The sequence below is a fragment of the Cebus imitator genome, unplaced genomic scaffold (genome assembly GCF_001604975.1).
Source record: "Cebus imitator isolate Cc_AM_T3 unplaced genomic scaffold, Cebus_imitator-1.0 Scaffold51, whole genome shotgun sequence".
In the NCBI taxonomy this organism is placed as follows: Eukaryota; Metazoa; Chordata; class Mammalia; order Primates; family Cebidae; genus Cebus; species Cebus imitator.
Genome location: NW_016107366.1, coordinates 4597381 through 4609218, shown reverse-complemented (window position 1 = coordinate 4609218; position 11838 = coordinate 4597381). Strand labels below are relative to the sequence as shown.

Sequence of the window (11838 nt, the reverse complement as noted above, 5' to 3'; positions counted from 1 at the left end):
TTTTGAGACGGAGTTTCGCTCTTGTTACCCAGGCTGGAGTGCAATGGCGCGATCTCGGCTCACCGCAACCTCCGTCTCCTGGGTTCAGGCAATTCTCCTGCCTCAGCCTCCTAAGTAGCTTGGACACTACAGCCTACTGTGCAGCAATTGGTTAAATCTTTTAAGAAAATATTTTTTAAAAAGTAAACAAGGGCCGGGCGCGGTGGCTCTTGTTTACTTTTAAAAAAATATTTTCTTAAAAGATTTAACCAATTGCTGCACAGTAGGCTGTAGTGTCCAATGCCACCTATAATTTACTTTACCTTACTGACCTGGTTTTAAGAAGAATGGCCAGATGGATGCGGTAGCGGAAGCCTGTAACCTCAGCACTTTAGGAGGCTGAGGCGGGGAATGATTGGCTGGAGTCTTGGAGTTTGAGATCAGCCTGGGCAACATGGCAAAACCCAGTCTCAACAAAAGATACAAAAATTAGCCAGGCGTGGTAGCATGTACGTGTAGTCCTAGCTACTCAGGAGACTGAGGCAGGAGGATGGCCTGAGTCCTGGCAGGTCGAGGCTGCAGTGAGCTGTGATTGCACCACTGCACTCCAGCCTGAGTGACAGAGAAAAACCCTGTCTCAAAAATAAATAAATAAATAAATAAATAAATAAATAAAATAAAACAAAAAGATAAATGGCCTTAGGGGAACAGATATAAAAACAGGATTTTTCACCACTGGTTTGGTGAAGGAGTTTTTTACTCCCAGTCCAATCATAAGGGTGAGACAAGAGAGCTATGTCTGTGTTACTATTCTGATTGTCTTTTTCCAGAATTTCAGTTGCCCATGATGTCACAGGCTGAGGCCCACACTCCAGAGACACTGTGGACTGATTGACATCTGGGAGCTGACCTAATAACAATCGCACCATTACAGCTCCGACTCTACAGAACAATACATACCCAGTTCTTATCTATGCCTTGCATGTGCTCTTTGAAACACAACTCTTCCCTAAACAGAATTCTCTACCTGTTACCATGTCTAGAGTGTAGGGCTCAGGAAGACAGCAAAGGACACAGACTCCGAGAAATGAACATGCACTAGGGCTTAGATGAATAAATGTAGCGATGACTCAACACTTACATTTTAGTGCAACTTCTGAAAATTAAACTAAATACCAGGGTGTGAGTCAGGGGATGCGTGCTCAAGAATGTTCTATGTTTCCCAAATCCACTATATGAATGGCACCACCACTTCCCAGGCACCTCAGTCTAAAACACTGGTTCTAACTTCTCACCTCGTGCAGTCACTTTCTAATCCGACCTCTTTATGCCTCTCTTTGCCCCCTGCCTTCCCCTTGTCAAGCCTTCCTCCCTGCCACATTCTAGTGTCTCCTCAGTCCCTCCAAGCCTGCTGATTGCAACAGGCTCCTAACAGAGCTTCTGAACTCCAGAATGAGCAACACCAGTCAAAAGATCTGGGGCCAGTTCTGTTCCAGCACTCACTAATTTGATTAATTTGTATAAAAAATTATTTATCTCTCTGAGCCTATTTTATTTCTCTGCAAAACAGGAAAATAAAAGATATCTCATTTATAGAGGCATTGTGAAGATGAAGGGGAATAGCTAGGATAGCCCTTTGTCAAGCATAGGAGACTGTGAAAATGATGGTGTTGTTATACCTAATCAGCAGCCATATGATACTCTGAAGCATAAGTAAGAACATGGCATTCTTTTCTGTAAAACTATTCAATGATTCTCCCATGACTGTAGAATAAAGTCCAAATTATTTGCCAAGATTCTTCACAATCCATTTCTAACTATCTTCCCAGCCACATTTCTGCTCCTCACACTGTCTAACTCAACCATCAAGGATCAGCTCAAAAGGTACCCCTTCCAAAAGCCAACCCTGATCTATCCAACCAGAAATAACCTCTTTTTTTCCCTCAAGTACTGGGTCCCTTTCTATGAACTTTTCCTCCAGGGCATTCGTCTGTCACTTTCTCCTTCAGACTCTATTTATAGAGTACCTATAAATATTCAGTATCTATTTATAACTGCCACTTATTAAGGCCATACTATACATCCCAGTGTGTGCTAGACCCTTGCATCTACTTCTTCTCAACAAAACAACTCTCAAATAGCAATGGAATTAATCCCATTTAGTTGAAAAAACTGATGCTACCAATTTTTAAGCAGAAAATTCAAGCACAAGGATAAATTTCAAAGCTCATGTTTTCCCATGATGCCTGCTGTCTTCCATGGCCTTGTTTATGGCTCTTGACTTATAATCCCATTGGACTTTTACATCCCTTTTTAGTAGATTCAGTCCGATTTATCTTTGGTATCCCTTATAGACCCAGCGCAAAACTATGCATAGAAGACACTCAATGCTTTTTGAGCAAATAAATGGCTCTTTTGACCTCTATAGGTCTCAGGTCTTCAGTCATAAAATTGGTAGTATCAAAGAGCTGGTCATATACTGTGTAGAGATCAACTTATTTGTAAATGTTTGTTGAGTGCTTATGTGCCAGACACTGTTCTAAGCATCTCATCTATTGATCCTCATAAAAAGCCTATGAGAATTATGACTATTAAGCCCATGTTATACTTTTAAAAACTAAGATTTTAAGCAGGGTGGCAAAACTTGAACCCAGGCAGATTGTGTCCAGAACCCGCGTTCTCAACCAATATGCACTACTGCCTGCACAAATTTGGAGCCCAGGGAAATCAACGGCAAAACCATTAGAGATGGCAATTGATTTTCAAAACATGGTTGCTACCAGAATATGTAAAAATAATATATAATATACGTAGCAAGTAGAATACACTATATATATAAGCATTACATATCTATCTCTATATTATAATATTATGATTGCTTTCATGTAAGCAATCACCAATGAATTAATGGAATAAAAGATCCCAGTCAAAAGGGAAAAAATTAAAAAAAATATAGAAATAAATTTCAGAAATATGCAGAATATACACACATATTACAAAAGTCTACCAAAGGGTATTTAAAAAGTCATTAATAAACAAACATAATGCTCAGGTGAAAAGACTTGGTAATAGAGATCCTTTCTCCATAATTAATCTCTATATTTAACATCTGAATTTGATTTACTTCAAGTGAGAGTGGCACAGTTCAACAACTAGGCATTTGCATATAAATTGGTGCAATCTTTGAGGAAATGTTGGGGCAGTATCTATAAAAATTTTGTTATGTGCACCCCCTTTGACATAGCAATCCTACTTCTAGGAATGCACTCTGCAGAAATGCCAACACATGCTACCAAAGATGGATAAGAAATGTTCACTGCTATTTTGTTGGTAGTAGAAAGAAAAAGACAGAAAAGGGGAGAGGCATGGAGGGAGAAAGGGAAGAAAGGAAGGAAGGAAGAAAACAAAAAGGAAAGAAGAAAGAAAGAGAGGAAGAAGGTAGGAGGGAGGAAGGAAGAAAGGAAGAACTGCAGGAAAATGAAGTGCCTAGCAAAGGGAACAGATTTTTAGATAATCATAAAAGAGTAGGCTGTGGACATGTCAAGAAGAGAAAGGTTTAAATATGTTGACATAAAAGAAATCTCAGCTAGGTTTGTGCTATACACTGAATGTTTGTCCTCCTCCTCCCCAGCCAAAATTCGTGTTATAAACGCTAATCTCCAATGCGATGGTTTTTGGAGATGGGGTCTTTGGAAGGTAATCAGGTTATGACGGTGCAGCCCTCAGGAATGCATGCTCTTTATTATCATCCTTATAAGAAAAGACAGAAGAGATCACTTCCCTTCTCTGCTCTCTGACACGTAAATGAGGAAGAGGGCCCTCACCAAAACCTGACCACACTGGCACCCTGATCTGGAACTTTTAGCTTCCAGAATTCTGAGGAATGTGTGTGCTCTTTAAGCCACCTAGTCAGTAGGGATGTGTTACAGCAGCCCAAGTAGACAAAGACGAGAAGGGAGAAATGCAAACTCTATCAGTGCAAATTACAGCAAAATGTACAGAGCTCTGACCATTTTATTTTTAATGTGGAGTATAATTTACTAAAGGAGAAATGAAGGGTATGGGGATTGTGATACCCTGCTTTTTGCCAGCTAAAACTAACTCTCCTTTCCCTGACTAAAAGCTGTTCAGGCTTTATGTTAGCCTTTTTGAGCTGAACAGACTCCATCTTGGCTTCTTCATTTTAGTAACCTTCTCCCCATTAAGTATGTAAGTATAGTATAAAGCAAGGTCAGACTGACTCTGGGCACCCAGAAATGCCTTTGTTGATAAGAGGCCGAGTAAAGTGGTATCAGCAGAGCCTGAAAATGCAGCTGCAGTGAGTGCCCAGAGCCCGCCGTATAGAAGTTGCATGTCTTTCATGACAGCTGTACTCCTCACACCTGGCACTGTTTCATTTCTTATGTATCAGTTTTTCTTTTTAACTTTTTGCTTGCCCTGCCTCTGTGAAAAGTTTGTTTCTGCTAGGTTCTCCCCTTCCTGTTAAAACTAGTGTATAAAAGACCACCTAACTTTTTCTTCGGGGCCCAGAGAATTTTGGGCGTTAGCCACTCTTGGTCGCCGCCTTAATAAAGGACTCATAATTCATTCTCAGAGTGTGGCACATTCCTTGACACACTCGGGTACAACATTATGGCAATTTCCTGTTTTGCTTTCTACACTTCTGCAAAGAGTATTACTTTTATAATCATAATTAAGTATTTGATTCAACACTGAGTCTTGCATTAGACACTGGGAAGGTGAACATGACAGTCAGGGCATCTGTTAAGTCCATTTTTTAATTTATGATTCAGGTTGCCATAGCTATAATAAATTAAATTACATATATGTATATATATATATATCTGTTCGTGGATTTTGGTATCTCTCGCCCTCTGCACTGTAGTGCCAGTGCCACGTTATTTTCATTATGAAAGCTTTATAACAGCTTTTAATGCTGACTGGGCAGATTCTCTCTCATTATTCAGCATCATAATTTTCTAGGCCTTTTAAAAATCTATTTTATTGAGGTACAGTTTACATACAATACAATGCACTGCTTAAATATACATTTTGATGAGTTTTGTCAAATTTATATGCCCATAACTATCCAAATAAAAAATTGATCAAAGTATCCAAAAGATCATTTGGAATTAGGACTAGTAAAAATTAACATAAAACACTCGCTTTAGTGCTACATGTGACAAAGAATTAATACTTTAATATGTAATACACATAAAGTGCTTAAAAATCAAGAAGAGAAAGATACTCCAATTGAAAAATGGGCAAAAGAATTAACAGTCAACTCACCTACAGAAATGCAAAAGGCTACTACACAGAGGATAAAGTGTCAATGCCTATGGCTAATCAAAGACATGCAAATTAAGGCAAGATACCATTTTTGGTCCACATTTTTTACTTAAAACTTCAAATGTGTATACACAAAGAAAATTTTAAGATATGCAGACAGTCTAAACCATCTAGAAGTTGAAGTTATTTATATTTTATTTCTCTTTTATTTTCTCCTTTGGAATTTTGTTTCCTGGATGTTTTCTAATAAGGGTTATCCTTACGACATTCTAATAATTCTAATAATGTTAGTTTTCTCTTCTCATCTCATAAAGTATGCAGTACAGTGCATTCTAGAAATCCACCCCTTAAAAAAAAACTATTTCTCCTTAGAAGGATTAGTTTTCTTGGAGAAGCTCACACATGCACACAGACACACACTTGCATGTGTTGCTAATGGTCCGCATGGTGAGATCATCATTGGAGCCGCCCTGCGGTCCCCCGGAGAGAGCGTGGGCCGAGTGGGGGATGCGGGTCACAACGACCCTGCAGGAGCTCACGCCCCAAGGCACCGCGAGCGCAGTGCGGCACAGGTGACGCCCGAGCCAAGGGCCTGAAAGAGGGCGAGACACACCCACGTAGACCTAATTTAACCCTCCCTCTTGGAAAAAGAATCGGGGACGATGTCCAGGGCCATGAATCTTAGTGTCTGTCGCTGACCTTGGGCAGTCCCTGCCACAATTGAGCCTCAGTTTCCCACCCGTAGGCCGAGCTGCCCGTCTTCATCGTTGCACTCCTTCTCTTCTGCTGGTTTTTCCTGGTGCCGGGAGGGACGCCCTCCTCTGCCCAGTCGCTTACCCCCAGCCCTTGGTTGCGAGGTCGCCACAGAAACCCAACACCGCGGCCGCGCTCTCGGCTCGCCGGGCGAACCCAAGGTGTGGACGAGCCGCGAGGGTCCCCTGATTGCGGGCGGCCATTAGGCGCCAGGCCCCTTGGCGCTTCGGCTCTGCTAGTCTCGGCGAGGGTCTTACCCAGGCTGGCACGCGCCCCGCTCGTGTCCTTCTGTTGGCCTGTCAGCGCAGCTGGCGCGGGCGAGGGCCAGGGAGGCGCCCCCGCGACACTCCATCCCGGCACTGACTCGGGCCCCGGCCGCGCGAGGGACGCCCTTCGGGGTCCTAGCAATCCTCTGGCAGGAGGCGGTCGGAGGTGCGGGCAGGGCCGCTAGGCAGCCCGCCTGCTCGAGGCGCACCGCCGGAGGCACAGGCCCTCTGCGATGCCTCTCCCCAACCCCCAGCCGCCCTCCTTGTGCCAGCTGTGACCACCCCTAATCCTTGTCCCCTGGCTCTGGTGTCTCTCCAGGGTTCCGACCACCGTGCCAAAAGGGCTGGGCAGATGGTGCGCAGCGGAAACCTACCCGGTTGGGGCAGTCAGCTCGGTCCCCTGCGCGCGCCGAGGGCCGCCTCAGGTGTCGCCCAGGCTGGCTGGCTCATCCCGGTGGAGGCGCCATCGCCGGGGCCGGGAAGCAGCGGGCGCAGCGCGGTTTGGGTGCGCGCCGGAGCCTCGCCTCCTCCTCCAGCCGAGCAGCTTTGGCGCAGGACTCCCCTTGCTCAGGCGGGCCATGTGACCCACGAGCTGCCGAGCGACCGCGGCCCCCAAAGCCGGCTTGGGGAAAAAGGACGGCAAAAGGCGCCAACTAATGGGCAGCCAGGGAAAAGCAGGAGTCGCCCCCAAGTCACGCAAACAGGAAGCCTGTTTCTTTTGTGAGGGGACTAGAAGCCAGTATTATATTTCATCAGGTGGGTACATAGAGACGTATTCACACCGACGGAACGATATCTCTCAATGTGTGTAAACGCCCCATGAGAAAGCTGTTTATTACTTTGGGTCTTGACTTTTTCAGTCTTCCCCAAACCCTTAATTTAAATGCAAATGGCCACGAGAGAGAGAGAGAGAGAGAGAGAGAGAGAGAGAGAGAGAGAGAGGAGAGAGAGAGAGGAGAGAGAGAGAGAGAGGAGAGGAGAGAGGAGAGAGAGAACGCTGGAGGTATGAGAAGGTATGCACATTGATTGAGAATAATCCCGGCGAAGCATACAGGAAAAAGATATGGAATGATCCGAGGGAGGAAAAACGGGGACGTTAAAAGAAAAGTAACAGCCTCTTAAGTTCCACCCTGGACCTTCCCTTCTGTGTGGGTTTCTACCACACAGTTTTATGGCCTTACCCAGTGCTTCTGATCCTGTTTGCCTGTCTAGGCCGCCTGTTCTTGTACAGCCCACAAGCTAAGAACAGTTTTTGCAGTATTTCATGGTTTAAAAGTGGAAGACTATTTCAGGCATATGAAAATTATATGAATTCAAAATTTGGTGATCATAAAGTTTTATTGCAACAGAGTCATCATTTACATATTGTCTATGACTGCTGCCGTGCAAGAATGATAGAGTTAAATAGTTGTGACAGAGACTTTATGACCCACAAAGCTTAAAATATGCTACCTGATTTGCCAACACCTGCTCTAAAAGGTCTGTTCAGTGGGCACGAGATAAAGCATTAAGGCCAGTAGCTGCTCATATGATTTCTTCTTGTGTAAGTAAAATTGATACTAGAAATTAATTTCCTTTAGAACCTTACAGACATCCACCTGAGCCTCCATTCATCCTCTACTGTTTCAGCCAGCATTTACTGAAGAATGATTCTGACATAGTGGCAACACTATAGATGACAATGAAGTAAGAATGAGGTGTGGATCCTTCACTCAAAGAGTTTGTTGTTAGGAATGTTGGAAAGTCTATTTGTGAGGCTGGGTAGTATGTGAAATGGATATAGCACAGAAGGGAAGCTTGGGAAGGTAGTTTCATTTCCTGAGAGAAAGACTGGGAGTCTGATACTCTGATATTGGAAATCAGAATTATAACCAACCTGAGTTGAATTCAGTTCACTGTCATTGGCTCAGTGCTGGTATCTAATCTATTTACTGGCTATGACAAATTCACTCCTCTGTGCCTCAATGTTCTCATCTATATATTGGGAACGGTGATATTTCCCTCAGGTTTGTTGAGAGGTTTACATGAGATAATGTATATAAAGTGCTTAGCATTATACCTGTTAAAATATCAGCTTCCAATAAATGGTTGGCATTTATTCATTGTTTAACAAAAATCCGTTGGGTACCTATTTATGATGTTCCAGGCAATGTCTGTGCTGTCCCCCAATATCACAGTCACTAGTCACATGTAACTATGTCAATTTTAATTAATTACAATTAAATAAAATATAATAGTTGGTCCCTCAGTAGCACTAGCCACATTTTAAATGCTCAGTACCTACATGTGATTAGTGACTACTGTATTAGACAGCACAGCTATAGAACATCTCATCATGACAGAAAGTTCTGTGAGATAGTGCTTTTCCAGACAGTAGGGATTCAGCTTTGAATAAAACCAAATATCTGCCTTTAGGGAGCTTACATTTCGGTGGACAATAGATAATAAATAAATGCATACTATATCAGGTATTGACAAATATTTTGAATAGTAAAATCAAACACTTTCCTAGTACTTTCTATGGCTAATATTGTCCTGAGTGCATTTTATTAACTCAGTCACACCAACAACCCCATGAGACAGGTAAGCCAAGTAACTTACACAAAGTCAAGCTGCTAGAAAGAGGAAAAGCCAAAATCCAAACCCATGAAATCTGGCTTCAGAGTTCATTCTCTTAGTAAACATGCTGTATTTCTTCTCAAAGCAAAGCAAAAATAGGAAAAAAAAATCAATGAAGAATAATAAGAGGTTAGAGCCTAGCAGAGGGTACTATTACAATTATCATAGTAAACATCTTAACCTCCATGCAAATAGGATATTTTACCAGTTAGATTTTGGCCAGAAATAACATGCTGCAACAGGATAATTGAGGAGATTTTAATGAAAAAGTCTATTTCCAAAGGTGTGGGTGAAATTAAAGAAAACCAGTAAGGCATAGTTCAGTGCATACCCTAGGGCTTGATACTGCAAGGAACTGTGACTAATCCTAGGCCTGATGAGCAAAGAAAGGAAACAGTTATTGAAGCAACAAATGAATAATTGTAAAAGGGGAAACATCCTATGGGACCTGTCACTAACAGAATGAGGCAGTGAACGTATGGTGACCCACCAGGGAAAGAGCCAGGAGAATAAATAGCATGACTCTACTTTCCTCCTACCATCTGATCTCCTACTAGTGTCTGCCATTGGCTGAACTTAACCAGAAATCAGAGGGCAAGAGGGCCCTTGATGCAATCCATGTAGCTCAAATTCCCAGGACACAATGCTGATTGAATGATCAGGAGGCATAAACAGAAGATACCCAGTAAAGTGAACATCTTCTCTTGTACTTTGTTTGTATAAATTGAACACACCTTTTGGGACACACAAAAAGTTGCATTAACTATTGTGTCATAATAGAGTAATTCAGTTTGAACGTATACCTAACTAAGACATAAAATATTAATCATTACTCTTACTCTTCGTAATGAGAAGACTGAGGATGGTGGATAAACAATATGAAACATCGAATCCCTACTTCTGTGGTTGGTCACGAGATTTAAGTTGAGAATCATAGCTTTCTTCTTCCACTACCCACTGCATGTTCCCCTTCCTCTCTGCCAGCATTTCACTCTATGAGACTCTTTATAGAGTGACCCCACATTTTTTATTTTTATTTATTTATTTTTGAGACAGAGTCTCAGTCTGTCACCCAGGCTGGAGTGCGGTGACACAATCTCGGCTCACTGCAACCTCTGCCTCCCAAGTTCCCGCAATTCTCATGTCTCAGCCTCCTGAGTAGCCACACCACCATGCCTGGCTCATTTTTGTATTTTTAGTAGAGATGGGGTTTCACCATTTTGGCCAGGCTGGTCTCAAACTCCTGACCTCAAGTGATTCATCTGCCTCAGCTTCCCAAAGTGCTAGGATTACAAGCATGAGCCACCACGCTTGTCCCAAACTTTTGACCTTACAAGATTTAGGTTCTTGCCATGCCTCTCTTTACTGAGTTGCTTCAGTTTTCCACTGATCAGAACCATTGGATATGTGCGTACTCCCATGGACTCGTTAAGGAACTTCTAGGTTCTAGATATAGTCCTCCTTGACTTGACTGTATAGAAGCAACCAATTTCCCATTGGTATTATAATCAATTACTTAGGGCAATATAGTGGTGCCTTTCTTTTCTTGTCCCAGCTTCCAGCTCAACAGGCTGTGAATTCCCTGGTGGAAGCATTTCTTCTTTGGATATTAGAGTTCCCCAATCTATTAAGTTTGTGGGGCTTGGAAGAAAAAACTATTCCAATAGTAAGATTTTCCTGTAATAGTCAGAAGAATATATCCTTGCTTCCTGGACGTCTGAATTCTGGCTATAGGCAAATTATGCCACACATTGGCTGTTGGTTTAAGGAATATACTGCGTTCTTGAGGATAGCATCTCAACGTCTCATGGTGTTGTCTCACAGCTTGTGTCATGACTGAGCCTTTGGAAGACGACTGTACCATTTAATAGTACCAGCTTCTGGATGATGGGATCTGTGGTAAGACCACTGAATTTCAAAGATATTAGTTAATTGTCATACTCCTTCTTTGGCTGTAAAATGGGTCCCCTGAGCAAAGGTAATCTGTGGTAGAACAAGGCAATGGTATGGTTATTCTGTAAGTCCATGAATAGTGGTATTAGCAGAAGTGCTGTGGCCTAGGAAGGAAAATTCTTAACCAGAATATCTCTACAGAGGACAAATGGTTATTCCCCTATGATATTAGATGTGCAATAAAAACAACCTGGCACCAGGTAGCTGGTTGGTTCTTCTAGGAAATAATGCCATATCCCACAACCAGCATTTGATCATTGCTGTTGACAGTTTGAGCACTTAACATGAACAGTAGCAAAATCAGTGTATTATTGAAATTGATCAGTCCTATTATTGAAATCATTCAGAATCTGTCCCTACTGACATGGCCATTTAGTACATAGGCCCATTAAACAAGCCCTACTTGACTAAAGAAGCTGATTAACATCTACAATAATAGGTAGTATTAACTACCTGATTCAGATCAAAATATTTTCAACTTTTTCCTGTAATTTATTCTTTATGCATGTTATTTAGGCATGTATTTTTAAAGTTTCAAATATTTGGGGCTTCTCTCTATATTTTTATTGATTTCTAATTTTATTCTCTTTAATATATGTAATATATTAACTATGTATATACATAAAAACCCAAAGAATATATATGAAATAGCAAAGGATATATAAATATTTTTAAAGAATGAAATCTTTTTTTTGAGATGGAGTTTCACTTTTGTTGCCCAGCCTGGAGTGCAATGGCATGATCTTGGCTCACTGCAACCTCTGCCTCCTGGGTTCAAGCCATTCTCCTGCCTCAGCCTCCCGAGTAGCTGGGATTACAGGCATGCACTACCATGCCCAGGTAATTTTGTATTTTTAGTAAAGATGGTTTCTCCATGTTGGTCAGGCTGCTCTTGAACTCCAGAACTCAGATGATCTGCCCGCCTCAGCCTCCCAAAGTGCTGAGATTACAGGCTTAAGCCACTGCTCCCAGCCCAAGA

The 11838-nt window shown here is 42.2% G+C and overlaps 1 protein-coding gene across 6 annotated transcripts in view; it reads right to left on the bottom strand.

Annotated features, from left to right (window-relative positions):
* Nucleotides 1–6938, bottom strand: part of PGAP4 (post-GPI attachment to proteins GalNAc transferase 4) — a 12705-nt gene extending 5767 nt beyond the window's left edge. Inside the window, exons 1-2 of one of the 6 annotated variants that reach the window (XM_017527777.2) lie at nt 6662–6780; nt 5269–5315 (exon numbers count right to left, since the gene is read on the bottom strand). The gene's annotated coding sequence lies outside the window, so the exon portion shown is untranslated. Of the gene's footprint in view, nt 1–5268; nt 5316–5688; nt 6259–6278; nt 6517–6661 lie in introns of those variants that run through there. The other 5 variants (XM_017527779.2, XM_017527776.2, XM_017527775.2 and 2 more) reach the window with 5 other exon arrangements.
* Nucleotides 6939–11838: the final 4900 nt, after the last annotated feature.